Genomic DNA, 11,859 nt, shown 5'->3' on the forward strand with positions numbered 1-11,859 from the left:
CTTGTCTTGAGCACGTTCAAACAGTTAGAGAAAGCACACACTTTTATAAGCACTTTGTAAAACTGTTTGGCAATTTCTTAAGAGGCAACCATACACCTACCAGTTGATCTAGCCATAACACTCTTAGGTATTTGTTCAAAAGAAGTAAATCCTATGTCTTTATAAAGTTACATGCACAGATATTCATAAAAGATCCATATGTCATAGTCAAACCCAAATGTCCACCAACAGGTGAATTGATAAAAAAAATATGGTGCATCTATACATTATAAACACTTAGTAATAAAAGGGAATGGGTTACTGATATGTAAAACGATGGGGTAAATCTCAAAATAATTATGCCGAGTGAAAAAGGCTGACAGAAAATGTTACTTGTTATATGGCTTAGTTGGGGTTCTCTAAGGCAACAGAACTAAAAGGGTATGACATGCGCATGCACACACACACACATACACACACACATACACACACACACGGAAAGAGAGACAGAAAAAGAAAGAGAGAGCTGATCAGCTTATCAGGAACTGGGTCATGTGATTACAGAGAATGGCAGGTCCCAATCTGTAGAGCTGATGTTCCAGGTTGAAGGTTGAAGGCTGACAGGTAGGCGAATCCTTTCTTACTAGAGGGAGAATCAGAATATTTTTCATTCAGACCCTCAGTTAATTGGATGAGGTTCACCCACATTATAAAAGGCAATTTTCTTTATTCTGTCTACCATTTTAAATATAAATTTCTTCTCAAAACACTCTCACAGACACACCCAGAGTACTGTTTGCACAACTCTCTGGGCTTCTCATGATCCAGTTAGATTGATGCGTAAAATTAACCATCACATTGTATGCTTCCATTTTCATAATATTGTTAGACACAAAGTAATTGACAGTGAAAGAAATCAATCAGTGTTGTCCGGGCATGGTGAGAGTGACTGCTGGACCAGAGTACAGACAGTGCGCGAAGTCAGTTGGAGCTGAGGCGTGTGTTAGAGTTGTCTTAATCATACTTGGTTTCATGAGTATATGAATATGTCATAACTTATTAAATTGTACATTTAAATATATACAATATGTTTTATGTCAGTGATACCTCAGTAGGGGTGTTAAAATGTATCATGAATATCAATATTTTGGAGATAACAGCACAGTCTTAAAAGAAGTGTGTTTGATTGATTGTAGAAATTTCATAAAAGAATAGAAAATGTTTTAGTTACTAGCAAGTTCCATCTAGTAATCACAGGAAAAACCAATTCACTAAGAGTTAAACTTTTTCCTTCTTTTTTCTTTTCACTCTACTTTTGGTAGACTAGCCTTGAGAAAATTGAGCTAGTGAAATAATGGAATACTGCAACAATTTTAGTACTAAGTTAAATGAAATAGACCAAGCCCCTGAAAGACAGAAACTACAAATGGCCCCTCAAGCAGAAATAGATAACATGTATAGTCCTAAACAACTCAGAGAAATTTAACTCAAAGGGCAGAGGAACAAAAACTTTTCAGAAAGGAAAACCCAGACCCATTGGCGTGCTGGTTACATTTATTAAATATTTCATAAGAAATAGCATGAATTATACAATATGTCTTTTAGAAAGTAGAAGAGTAGAAAACATTTCTGAATTTATTTATTAGCTAGCAATACCCTGATACAAACACCAGACAAAGATATTACAAGAAAACCAAATAGCAAACAAATATTCCTCATAAATTGAAATGCATTACTTCTTAACAAATTATTTTAAAATCTAAGTTAAAATAAATTAAACACTACTACATTGTAATCACTTCCATTCATCTGAGAAATGTAAGATTGTTCCAACATTCATAAATCAATCAGTATAATTTGACATACAAACAGATTGTATTAGGGTTCTCTAGAATCTAGAAGGCCAGAACTAATGGAATACATAGATATATGTATGTGTGTGTGTGTGTTATGTGTGTACGTATATATGTATATATATATGGGGGATTTTATTAAGTATTAACTCACATGATCACAAGGTTCCACAATAGACTATCTGTAGGCTGAGGAGGAAGGAGAGCCAGTTTGAGTTCCAAAGCTGAAAAACTTGGGAGTTCAATATTCAAGGGCAGGAAGCGTCCAGCATGGGAGAAAGAGGTAGGCTGGGAGGCTAGGCCAGTCTCTCTTTTCACATTTTTCTGCCTGCTTATATTCTAGCTGTGCTAGGAGCTGATTAGATGGTGCCCACTCAGATTAACGGTGGGTCTGCCTTCCCCAGCCCGCTGACTCCAAGGTTAATCTCCTTTGGCAACACCCTCACAGACACACCCAGGATCAATACTTTGCATCCTTCAATCCAATCAAGTTGACACTCAGTATTAACCATCACGCAGACCAGAGAAGAAAAAGCATGCAATCATTATAATAAATGCAGCAAAAGCATTTGAAAAAATCATTACAAATTTATGATAAAAATGGTAATTAAGAACAGAAAGAAAATCTCTTACATCAAAAATGTGTCAAATTATCATCACCTTTAATGACAGAAGGTTAAATGCTCATCCCCTTAGATAAGGAACAAGACAATAGTGTTTTCTCTCACCTTTTCTACCTAATCTCATATTGAAGATCTTGGTCAGCATAATAAGTAAGGAATAAACAGTAAAAGACATATGAAACTTAAAAGAAGAAATAAAGTCGTTGCTATTTGTGGATGACATGGCAGTCTTCCTAGAGAAACCAAAAAATCTATGAAAGAGTTATAGAGTTAAAATTTGAGTTTAATAAGACTACAGGATACAGTTTCAATGTATAATAATCAATTGCATTTCTGTATACTAACAATAAACATTTGAGAATTTAAAAAGTACCATTTAAAAAACATCAAAGAGCCAAATATAGCAAAGTATGAGGAAGAGCTATATGCAGAAAATGACAAATCAAAACACTGATGAAAATAATTCAAGATCTAAATATTAAAATTTAATAAAGTACCTACAGAACCCAGATTCCAATTGCTGAGTGCATTTGTGAAATCTGGTCACATTTGGGAACATTTTTCAATTACTGGTGTTCTTAGTTAAAGCCCAAGACATCTCTTAAATTGTAATCCTTCAGAAAAGAAATGCAAACACAAGTACACCTCATTGTGATTTACCACTGCTACAGATAATTGGGGAATTCGTCTTCATCAGTCAGTCCTTGTAGAAAACCTTCTCTGAGTCCTACAACCTGAGCTAGCCACCTGTCTTCAGTACAGTTCCAATCACTATACTTGCTTCACTGTATTATGCTGATCTATACAAGAGTTTGCAGTTCCTACTAGATTTTAAGCCCTTTGTGTGCAAGACAATGACGAACATCAACGTAGTTTTGCAGAACAAATAAATAAATGTGTATCAAGAGTTGTGACCCACCAGATCCACTCCTATTGTACAAGGTCTGCTTGAATTTCAAGTGGAGAGGGACGCGGTAGACCACATTCATCCCTTCCATTTCCTTCCAGTTTATTAGCCTTTCCTGCCATATACAGTTTTGCCACATAGGATGTACTTCAGTCTACATAATCCTGAAACTCATGAATTCCAAAAACTGAAGAGTTGTAGAAGTTATGGCTTCACCTCTCTTGGTGCACATCCTCACATGGCATATAACTAGAATCAATTCAAGTTTGCTCTATAAGATATCCTCCAAGCAGAAATGGATTAGTGCATTCTTTCCTAAAACATTAATGTCCAAAAAGAGGCATAATTTCGCAAGAGACCTGGTCTTTTGTGTGACATGAACCTATTCTTTTTCTCTTCTTAATGACCATAACGAAGGCAAAAGTCTTTACTCCTTTTTTCTCAGAATTAGAAATCTAAAGAACACCACACTTAAGAAAACACACTTTGGTAATTTTTTAGAGATGAAGGTAAAGATTGCAAGTCCTTCCACTTTCCTTCTCTGCTCTTCTCCAGAAATAGCATTATCTGCTTCCTGCTTTTTCTTCTCTTCGCTTTTAGACTCTCTTTATGTCTAAGAACTAGACTGCTTTGGGAGGCCGAGGCGGCTGGATCACAAGGTCAAGAGATCAAGACCATCCTGGTCAACATGGTGAAACCCCGTCTCTACTAAAAATACAAAAAATTAGCTGGGCATGGTGGCACGTGCCTGTAATCCCAGCTATTCAGGAGGCTGAGGCAGGAGAATTGCCTGAACCCAGGAGGCGGAGGTTGTGGTGAGCCGAGATTGCGCCATTGCACTCCAGCCTGGGTAACAAGAGTGAAACTCTGTCTCAAAAAAAAAAAAAAAAAAAAAGTACTAGACTGAACTTTTGATTTGCTACTCACCTGGTATACAGACTTGGGAAACATTTTTCTCACTGGACTTCAGTTAAGTCATACAAAATATAAGGATTCAAACTGTTACCAAATAATTGTTTTAAGAAAAAAATGACCAAAGAGATGCAAAATGTTTAACCTAATATTCAGTAATGCCTATCTATTATATTACATTCTTTAAAGTTTTATTTTTAAAAAACACTATCTTTTGAGGAGTAGTATGCATGCAATAAAGCACACAAATCTTAAGAGAACAGTTTGATTAATTATTGCACATTTACATGCCCACCTGGCCACCACACAAATCCTGATATAGAACACACCTAAAAGTAATTGCCTCCTTAAATTTTGTATTCTGATCCAAAATTTGCTTCACTCTAATTCCAAACATAATCTGAGTTTGTTACCGTAATGTCTTGGTTATTACAGCTTTCTGGAAATCTTTGAAGTCAAATTGTACGTCCTTTAACTTCATCTTCGAAATTATGTTGGCTCTTATCATTTCTGCTCATTTCCCCATAAATATCTGAATTACTTTATCCATTTCTACAATAGTCTCCACATGGATATTTGTTGAAATTGCATTTAAACTACATGTTATTAGAAAGAGTTCATATCTTAAGAATATTGCCTTTTAATCCATGAACATGGTACAGCTTTCCATTTATTACAATAGTTTATGTGCATTTTTGTAACATTTATATAACTCATACTCTCTAGTCTGAGTTGCAAAACGGCTTTAATAGTATAACTTTGTTACATGTAGAAAGCCTATAACAAGTCTGTCTAACTTACCTACAGAGTTTACCATTAAAAACTAATATCAGGACATATGAATGCAAACATAAACATAGAAACAACGCACATTACCAAGATAGTCCACATTTACCCTCTGTCATATTTGTCCTCTCTGGCCCACAAGTGTGAAGACTGTTACTGATTTAGCCTTTCATCCTTTGTGAGTATTTGTGGTCTCCAGCAAAATATTAAAGTATCCTTCCAGATTATGTTCCAGTTTCTTAGATTTCTGTCTCCTTTGTCCTGGGGTCAGATGGTGGAGTAGGATTAAGTCTCAAAGCAGCATTCTAATGAAGTTCCTCACAGTGTTCACTCCACCCAAAATATTTCTTACTAAAACAAGTTTTGCAATTTCTCTGTGGATAAATGGAACACATATTAACTCATGGGAGTTAATACTATAATAAATTTAGTGTGTCCTTAAATTTCCAAATATTTAAATATTGCTTATATTTTTTTGCTGTGGCTGATTTCTCATTCAATTCCACAGTGGTCCAAGAACATACTTTGATTTATATTTCTTTAATTTATTAAGGTCGGTTTATGAATTAGAAGATAAACTATCTTGGTGAATGTTCTAAGTATACTGAAGAAAAGGTGTGTGCTCTTCTATTAGGTAGAGTGTTTTATGAATAACACTTGGCATTGCTGGATTGATAGTCATTTTTAAGGTCTACTATATATGTACTAATGTTCTAATGTTTTATTCCTCATTGTGTCGTTGTGTGCGTTTTTTTTATTTTTTAATTTTCTTTTTTTAAATTTTATTTTATTGACACAAGGTCTCACTCTGTCACCCAGGCTGGAGTGCAGTGGTGGTATCTTGGCTCACTGCAGCCTCTGCCTCCCTGGCTCAAGCCATCCTCCCACCTCAGCTTCCTCAGTAGCTAGGACTACAGGTGTGCACCCTCTAGCCAGCCTAGTTTTTGTATTTTTTGTAAAGGTGGGGTTTTATCATGTTGCCCAGGCTGGTCTCAACCTGCTGAGTTCAAGTGATCCACCTGCCTTGATCTCCCAAAGTGCTGGGATTATAGGTGTGTGCCACCTTACTCAGCTGATTTTTGTATTTTTTTTTTTGTAGAGATGGGTTTTCACCATGTTCGCCAAGCTGGTCTGGAGCTCCTGAGCTCAAGTGATCCACCTGTCTCGGATTCCCAGAGTGCTGGGATTGCAGGTGTGGGACACTGCATCTGGCACTTTTGTGATGCTATTAATAAAAGGGGAGTGCTACGTCTCCCGTGGCAGTTGTGAATTTGTCTGTTTCTCTTATCATTTCTCACTGATTTTGCTTCATATATTTTGCAGCTCTGTTGGTAGATACATGGACATTGAGGATGTTTGTTCTTTTGAAGAATTTATCCTGCTATCTTTATGTAATTTCCTTCTTTATCCCTGATGCATTCCTTCTTTTAAAGCCTACGATTATCATAGTCAGTCAGTTTTCTTTTGATTAGTGTTCACATGGCACATTTTAATTTTATTAATTTTTTATTTTTTATTTTTGCAGAGGGAATGGAGTCTGGCTCTTACCGAGGCTGGACTGCAGTGACGTGATCTCTGCTCGCTGCAGTCTCTGCCTCCCATGTTCAAGCGGTTCTCTTGCCTTAGCCTCCCGAGTAGCTGGGACTATAGGCCTGCACCACCAGGCCCAGCTAATTTTTGTATCTTTAGTAGAGATAGGGTTTCACCATGTTGGCCAGGCTGGTCTCAAACTCCTGGCCTCAAATGATCAGCCTGCCTCGGCCTCCCAAACTGCTGGGATTATGGGATTGCAGGCATGGGCCACTGTGCCAGACCCGTCTGTTTATTTTGATACTCAAAGGCAGCATATAGTTGATTCTTGTCTTCTATTCAATCTGACAATCTGTCTTTTAATTGGTAGTCTAGACCGCTTGCATTTAATTTATTAATAATTTTTATTCTTGAATTTATATCTACCATTTTAGTTGTCTTCTATTTTTCTTACCTGTCCTCTTTTTCCTCCCTTCTGTCTACTTCCAATTAACTGTATATTTTATAAATTATTTTTTATCTTCAATATTAACTTTTTATTTATAAGTTTTATACTTTGTCTCGTTTTGCAATATACATCTTTAAATAATCAAGGCCAAACATCAGATAATATTATATCACTATTATCTGATTCACGCATTGCAAGAATCTTAAATAGTAAACTCCCAATTATATTCTCTCATCTTTTGTGAACTGTTACAGTTTAGTTTTACACGTGATCTAAACGTATGCTGTTGTGCATATGCCCGTATATGTCATATACATATGCGTATTATACATAAGCACATATGAAAACATACATGCATTATACATACACACAATATGATGCTGGCCTTTCTTCTTCAGACAATTATGCTTTAGAATGATCAAAAAAGTCATTGATGTTTGATTCAATTTTAACAATTTTTACAGTTATTTCTTTTTACATATCTAAGTTTGTTCTGACTGGTGTCATATCCCTTAAATTTGCATCTAATCAGTTCCTTTTGAACTGATAGGTTCAATAAAAGCTGTAATGTAATAGACTATCCATCTTATTCCTATTGTTAGGTTGGACACAAAAGCTCTTTCCAGCTTTCAACATTTTAAGTTGCCTTAATGCTAAGTGTCTATCCTATTCTACATCTTCTTGACATTCAGTTTTACTTCTTTCTCATGAGTCAGAGATTCATCTGTCAAAATTACCCTACTCTGTGAAACACAGTTCTAATTGCACTTTTCCAGTCATTTCAAGCTCATTGTATCTGGGAGCATTTACCAGCCCATGAGGAAATCACATGATCAGAAAAGGCAATTTAGGGCATCACATCCAAAAATCCCCCTGTGCGCAGTTACCCCATTGGATACAAGAGAACTCACCGTGTCTTTATTTATTTATTTACATATTTTTCTGGAAAACAAGATTTTTTTATTTGTAGCTATAGCTACAACCTGGCAGCACAGGGGAGGGTGGGGACGTCCTGGAGGGGGTACAAAGGCTGCTCAGGGGCCGGCTGAGGGCGTGGGTGCAGCAGTGAGAGCAGCAGCACTAAACCTGGTGCCCCTCAGTGGGGTCCTGGAGGACGGTGGGCAGCCTGCGGGATGGGCGAGGACTACACCCCAGGGTGGGGAACTCTGCACCCCTAGGCCACCTCGGGCCCAGGGTCAGGGCACCTGGGATGCTAGCATGGGGCTGGGAATGGGAGAGGCTAGACATCCAAACAGTAACTGAGGTGGGGGCAGGTGGTCTACAGTGGGCAGGGGCTGCGGTCTGCAGAGGGCCATTCCTCACTCAGGTCTGGGCTGGACCAGTGTGGCACTTCCGACAGAGCACGTGACCGTCTGGGGGAAGCAGCCATTGTCATCTGCCTCAATCGACAGGGGCTTCTCGCAGTCCTCACGCTTGTAACACTTCATGTGGAAGTTCTTGTCCAGGGCGACCACTCGCACGGTCTCATCTCGGCCAGGCTCAGGCATGATGGGATCCGAGCAGAAGGAGCACCTCGGGGCGTACTGCTTGTGGTAGTCGGGGACGTAGCGGGGCGGGTTGGCCTGGTCCACGATGAAGGAGGTGCCCTCCAGGGGGCGGGCGCAGACCACACAGGTGAAGCACTGTGGATGGTAGGCTTTGCCCGTGGCCCTCAGTAAGCGGTCGATGATGGGCAGCCTGCAGGTGTTCCACTTCTCCAGGGTGTCAGTGTAGCAGCCCTCGCAGTACAGGCTGTAGAACTGCTGGCCCTGGAGCTGCTGCGCGCACGGCTGGCAGGTGAAGCAGGCGATGTGGAACAGCTGCCCCAGGGCACCGCCTGGGCCAGGGACTGATGGCATCGGCCGCAGAGTTCATTGGTGGCCACCGTCTGCCTCTAAGGATGCTCCATGTCCTGCATTAGCTGCTGAGTCAGCTGCTCCAGCTCCTCCACCTCCTTCAGAGTCAGGGGCCCTGGGGCCCCGGGGAGCGCGCCCGGTTTTGGTTCTGAGCCTGTGGGGGCACAGGGTGCTGCTTCTCCTGCACTCGGGGCTTCTCTGCTGAGCATAGGTGAAGCTGGGAGGTTGAGGGGTGCCAGCGGAAATAGCTTCGGGGTGCCCCAATTTTTGATTCGGCTGTGACCCAGGTCCACCTGGGGCTCCAGGACTAAACTTGGAAGCCACAGGAGTAAACTTAGGAGTCACTGGAGAAAACTTAGGGGCTGGTGCCGGAGATGGGGCTGGGGGACCTCGGGGCTGGGTGTTAGCCAAAGACACAGGCTGGGGCTGGGGCTGGACGCGGAGTAGGACCTGAGGCTTAGCCTGGGGCTGGGGCTGGGGCTGGGGCTGGATGTGGAGTTGGACCTGAGGCTTAGCCTGGGGCTGGGGCTGGGGCTGGGCCTGGACGTGGAGTTGGACCTGAGGCTTAGCCTGGGGCTGGGGCTGGGATGGGGTTGAACAGGGAACTGTGTCTGGCTCGCAGTGGGAGCCTGGGGCAGAGGCTGGGAGCTGGAAGGGGCCTTCCAAGGAGGCAAGGGTGCTGTGCCCCCGGCTGCAGGCTTGGTACTGGACTTGGAAATGAATGGAGTAGCCACTGGTGGGGGCACATATCCAGATGACACCTGGGCTTTAAAAGGATCATTCTTGGTCATGTCATCCAGCAGTGAGGACAGAGAGCCAATCTCCAGGTCACTACGGCTCACCTTCTCCCTGGGCTGTGGTGAGGTGGGAGCGGTATGGGGGCTTCAGGCCCTCCGTCCTCCTCCAGGGGAGGTGGCGGTGAAGGGAAGATCTCCTCTAGAGGTGCAGGGGGAAACGATTCCTCGATCGGGGGTGGGGGCGGCGGGAAGGCACCTCCCAGAGCACCCTCCGCATGGTCACCATCCCCAGCAAGGGGAGGTGGGTGTAGGGGAAAGTCTTTGGGGGCGGCGGGGGGATCTCGCCTACCAGGCCCATCTGTGCGCGCTGGGCCCCAGGCCGGAAGGGATTCACTTTGGGCTTCGAGGCCACCACAGGACCGAACTTCTTCTGTGGGGCATAAAAAGCTGGAGCCGAGACCGAAACAGAGATCGCGGGAGACCGGCCGGGGCCGCCGTGGCCGGGCCGGCGCAGAGCGTGTGCGCCGCGTCTTGGGTGGCCGCCTCGGCGCCGGGTCCACGGACTCTGCGTCGGGGTCCAGAGCAGCCTCCAGCCGGGTGGGGAAGGACCCACGGAAGGAAGAGGGAGGGGGGAGGGAGGGAGGAGGGAGAGAGAGAGAAAGGAGGGAGGGGGAGGGAGGAGGGAGGGAGCGGGGGCTCACCGTGTCTTTAAAGACTCACTCCTTCACTGGTGACTGGGTTCAGGACAATATATTCTCAGACAATCAAATTAAAGGTCACACATCTTTGCTCCTAGAGACCAGTCCTAGTGAATTTCCCAGGAGTGTGACAGCCCATATCGGGGAAAGGTGCACATTATCGAAGTGTAAATACCACATTTCCCTAGCTCAACCTTTCCACTGTTTCTAGTGCTTGAAGTGGAAAATAATGACACTCTGGCTGTGCAAGTCTGAAAGATGCTCACACATGCTGCATGCGGACAGTCTGTGCTTTGGAATAGAGAATATTGGCATGTGTTTACTTTGCTGTTGTTGTCATTTTATTTCACTAATAAGACCTGGAAAAACGAATGTCGGCCTGAACTCATGAATAGTAATACGTGTGCTTTTTATGTTTGGTTTTCGCTTTCTGTTTTATGCAGCCATATGATAGGATACTTTGAATGGGGGCGGGGGCAAGTATTCTCAAATTTGATAATTAATGTTCTGTAGAATGTACAGAATAATTACAAACACAGACTGCTGGTACCTCTCAGACAACAGAGAAAATGTGCAAGTGCTGAAAGGTGGATGCATGAGCTGGTCTCATCATTAGCTCATGGTCCTTGGAGAACTTTCACCAAAGAAAAGCAACGCTGAATAAAAGAGGCATTCATTCGTGTTATCACTCTCTTTAGTTTTTAAATGTCAACCACCGTCTATCAGAAACCATAACATAATGCTGGACATGAACTAAAATGGCCACATTCTATATATTTTTCAATTAGATGGTTTTGAGATATTGAGACAGGCTACAGTTTGATGTCGACGTTCAGAGACACTTAAAGAGGAGTGATAGGAAGGGACCTGTTTTCCAGAGGGACTTTCTGTAACTGGAGGGTTTCTGCCTTCTCATTCCTCTGAAAGGGACCCTGAGTGAGCACACGGCAGAGATGGAGCTCCTCGGACTGGCATGGAGGCCATGGATGCACAGGGGTCTGTAGTGCAAGGAGGGTCTGAGCATCAGGGAAGACATAAGGGACTTCTCTGACAGGACAGAGCGGCCCACTGGTTCACACAGAGGATGCTCTTCAGGATGTCATTCCCAGGAAGGGAATGACAGAGTGACGATTGGACACAGCAGCCTGCAGAAGCTGCCTTCTCAAGAAGCTGTACCCCTCTGTGGCTGGACTAATCTAGGCCCCTCTCCATGGTCTCCCAATTCCTTCTTTTGCCAGTAGGTTCAGAGATGGAGCTGTCATTAGCTCTGCAGATGGTCCCTGCTCTGCAGCTGCTGGAGTCTTGATGGCAATAGATAATGGGCTGAGGGATTTTACACTGGCAGAGTCAGTCACCAGGCAGTGTCCAAAGCAGGGACTGGTATTTTAATCCCAGAGTTTTGGGATGATATTGTGAACTTGCCAGCATCTGAAGGGAGTTTGAAGAACAGAATTGACATCCCAAACATGTCATATTAAATCTACACTTGGGATCTGCTGTTCCTAGGGCGATTATACCATAGTCTCTAAG

General features: G+C 42.7%; 1 pseudogene; it reads right to left on the reverse strand.

The window, feature by feature from the left end:
- Positions 1-8,361: 8,361 nt before the first annotated feature.
- LOC105726442 (zyxin-like) lies at positions 8,362-10,004 on the reverse strand (annotated as a pseudogene).
- Positions 10,005-11,859: the final 1,855 nt, after the last annotated feature.

This window comes from Aotus nancymaae, unplaced genomic scaffold (assembly GCF_030222135.1).
Source record: "Aotus nancymaae isolate 86718 unplaced genomic scaffold, 86718_ANA_hifiasm-v0.15.2.pri h1tg000021l, whole genome shotgun sequence".
Classification (NCBI taxonomy): domain Eukaryota; kingdom Metazoa; phylum Chordata; class Mammalia; order Primates; family Aotidae; genus Aotus; species Aotus nancymaae.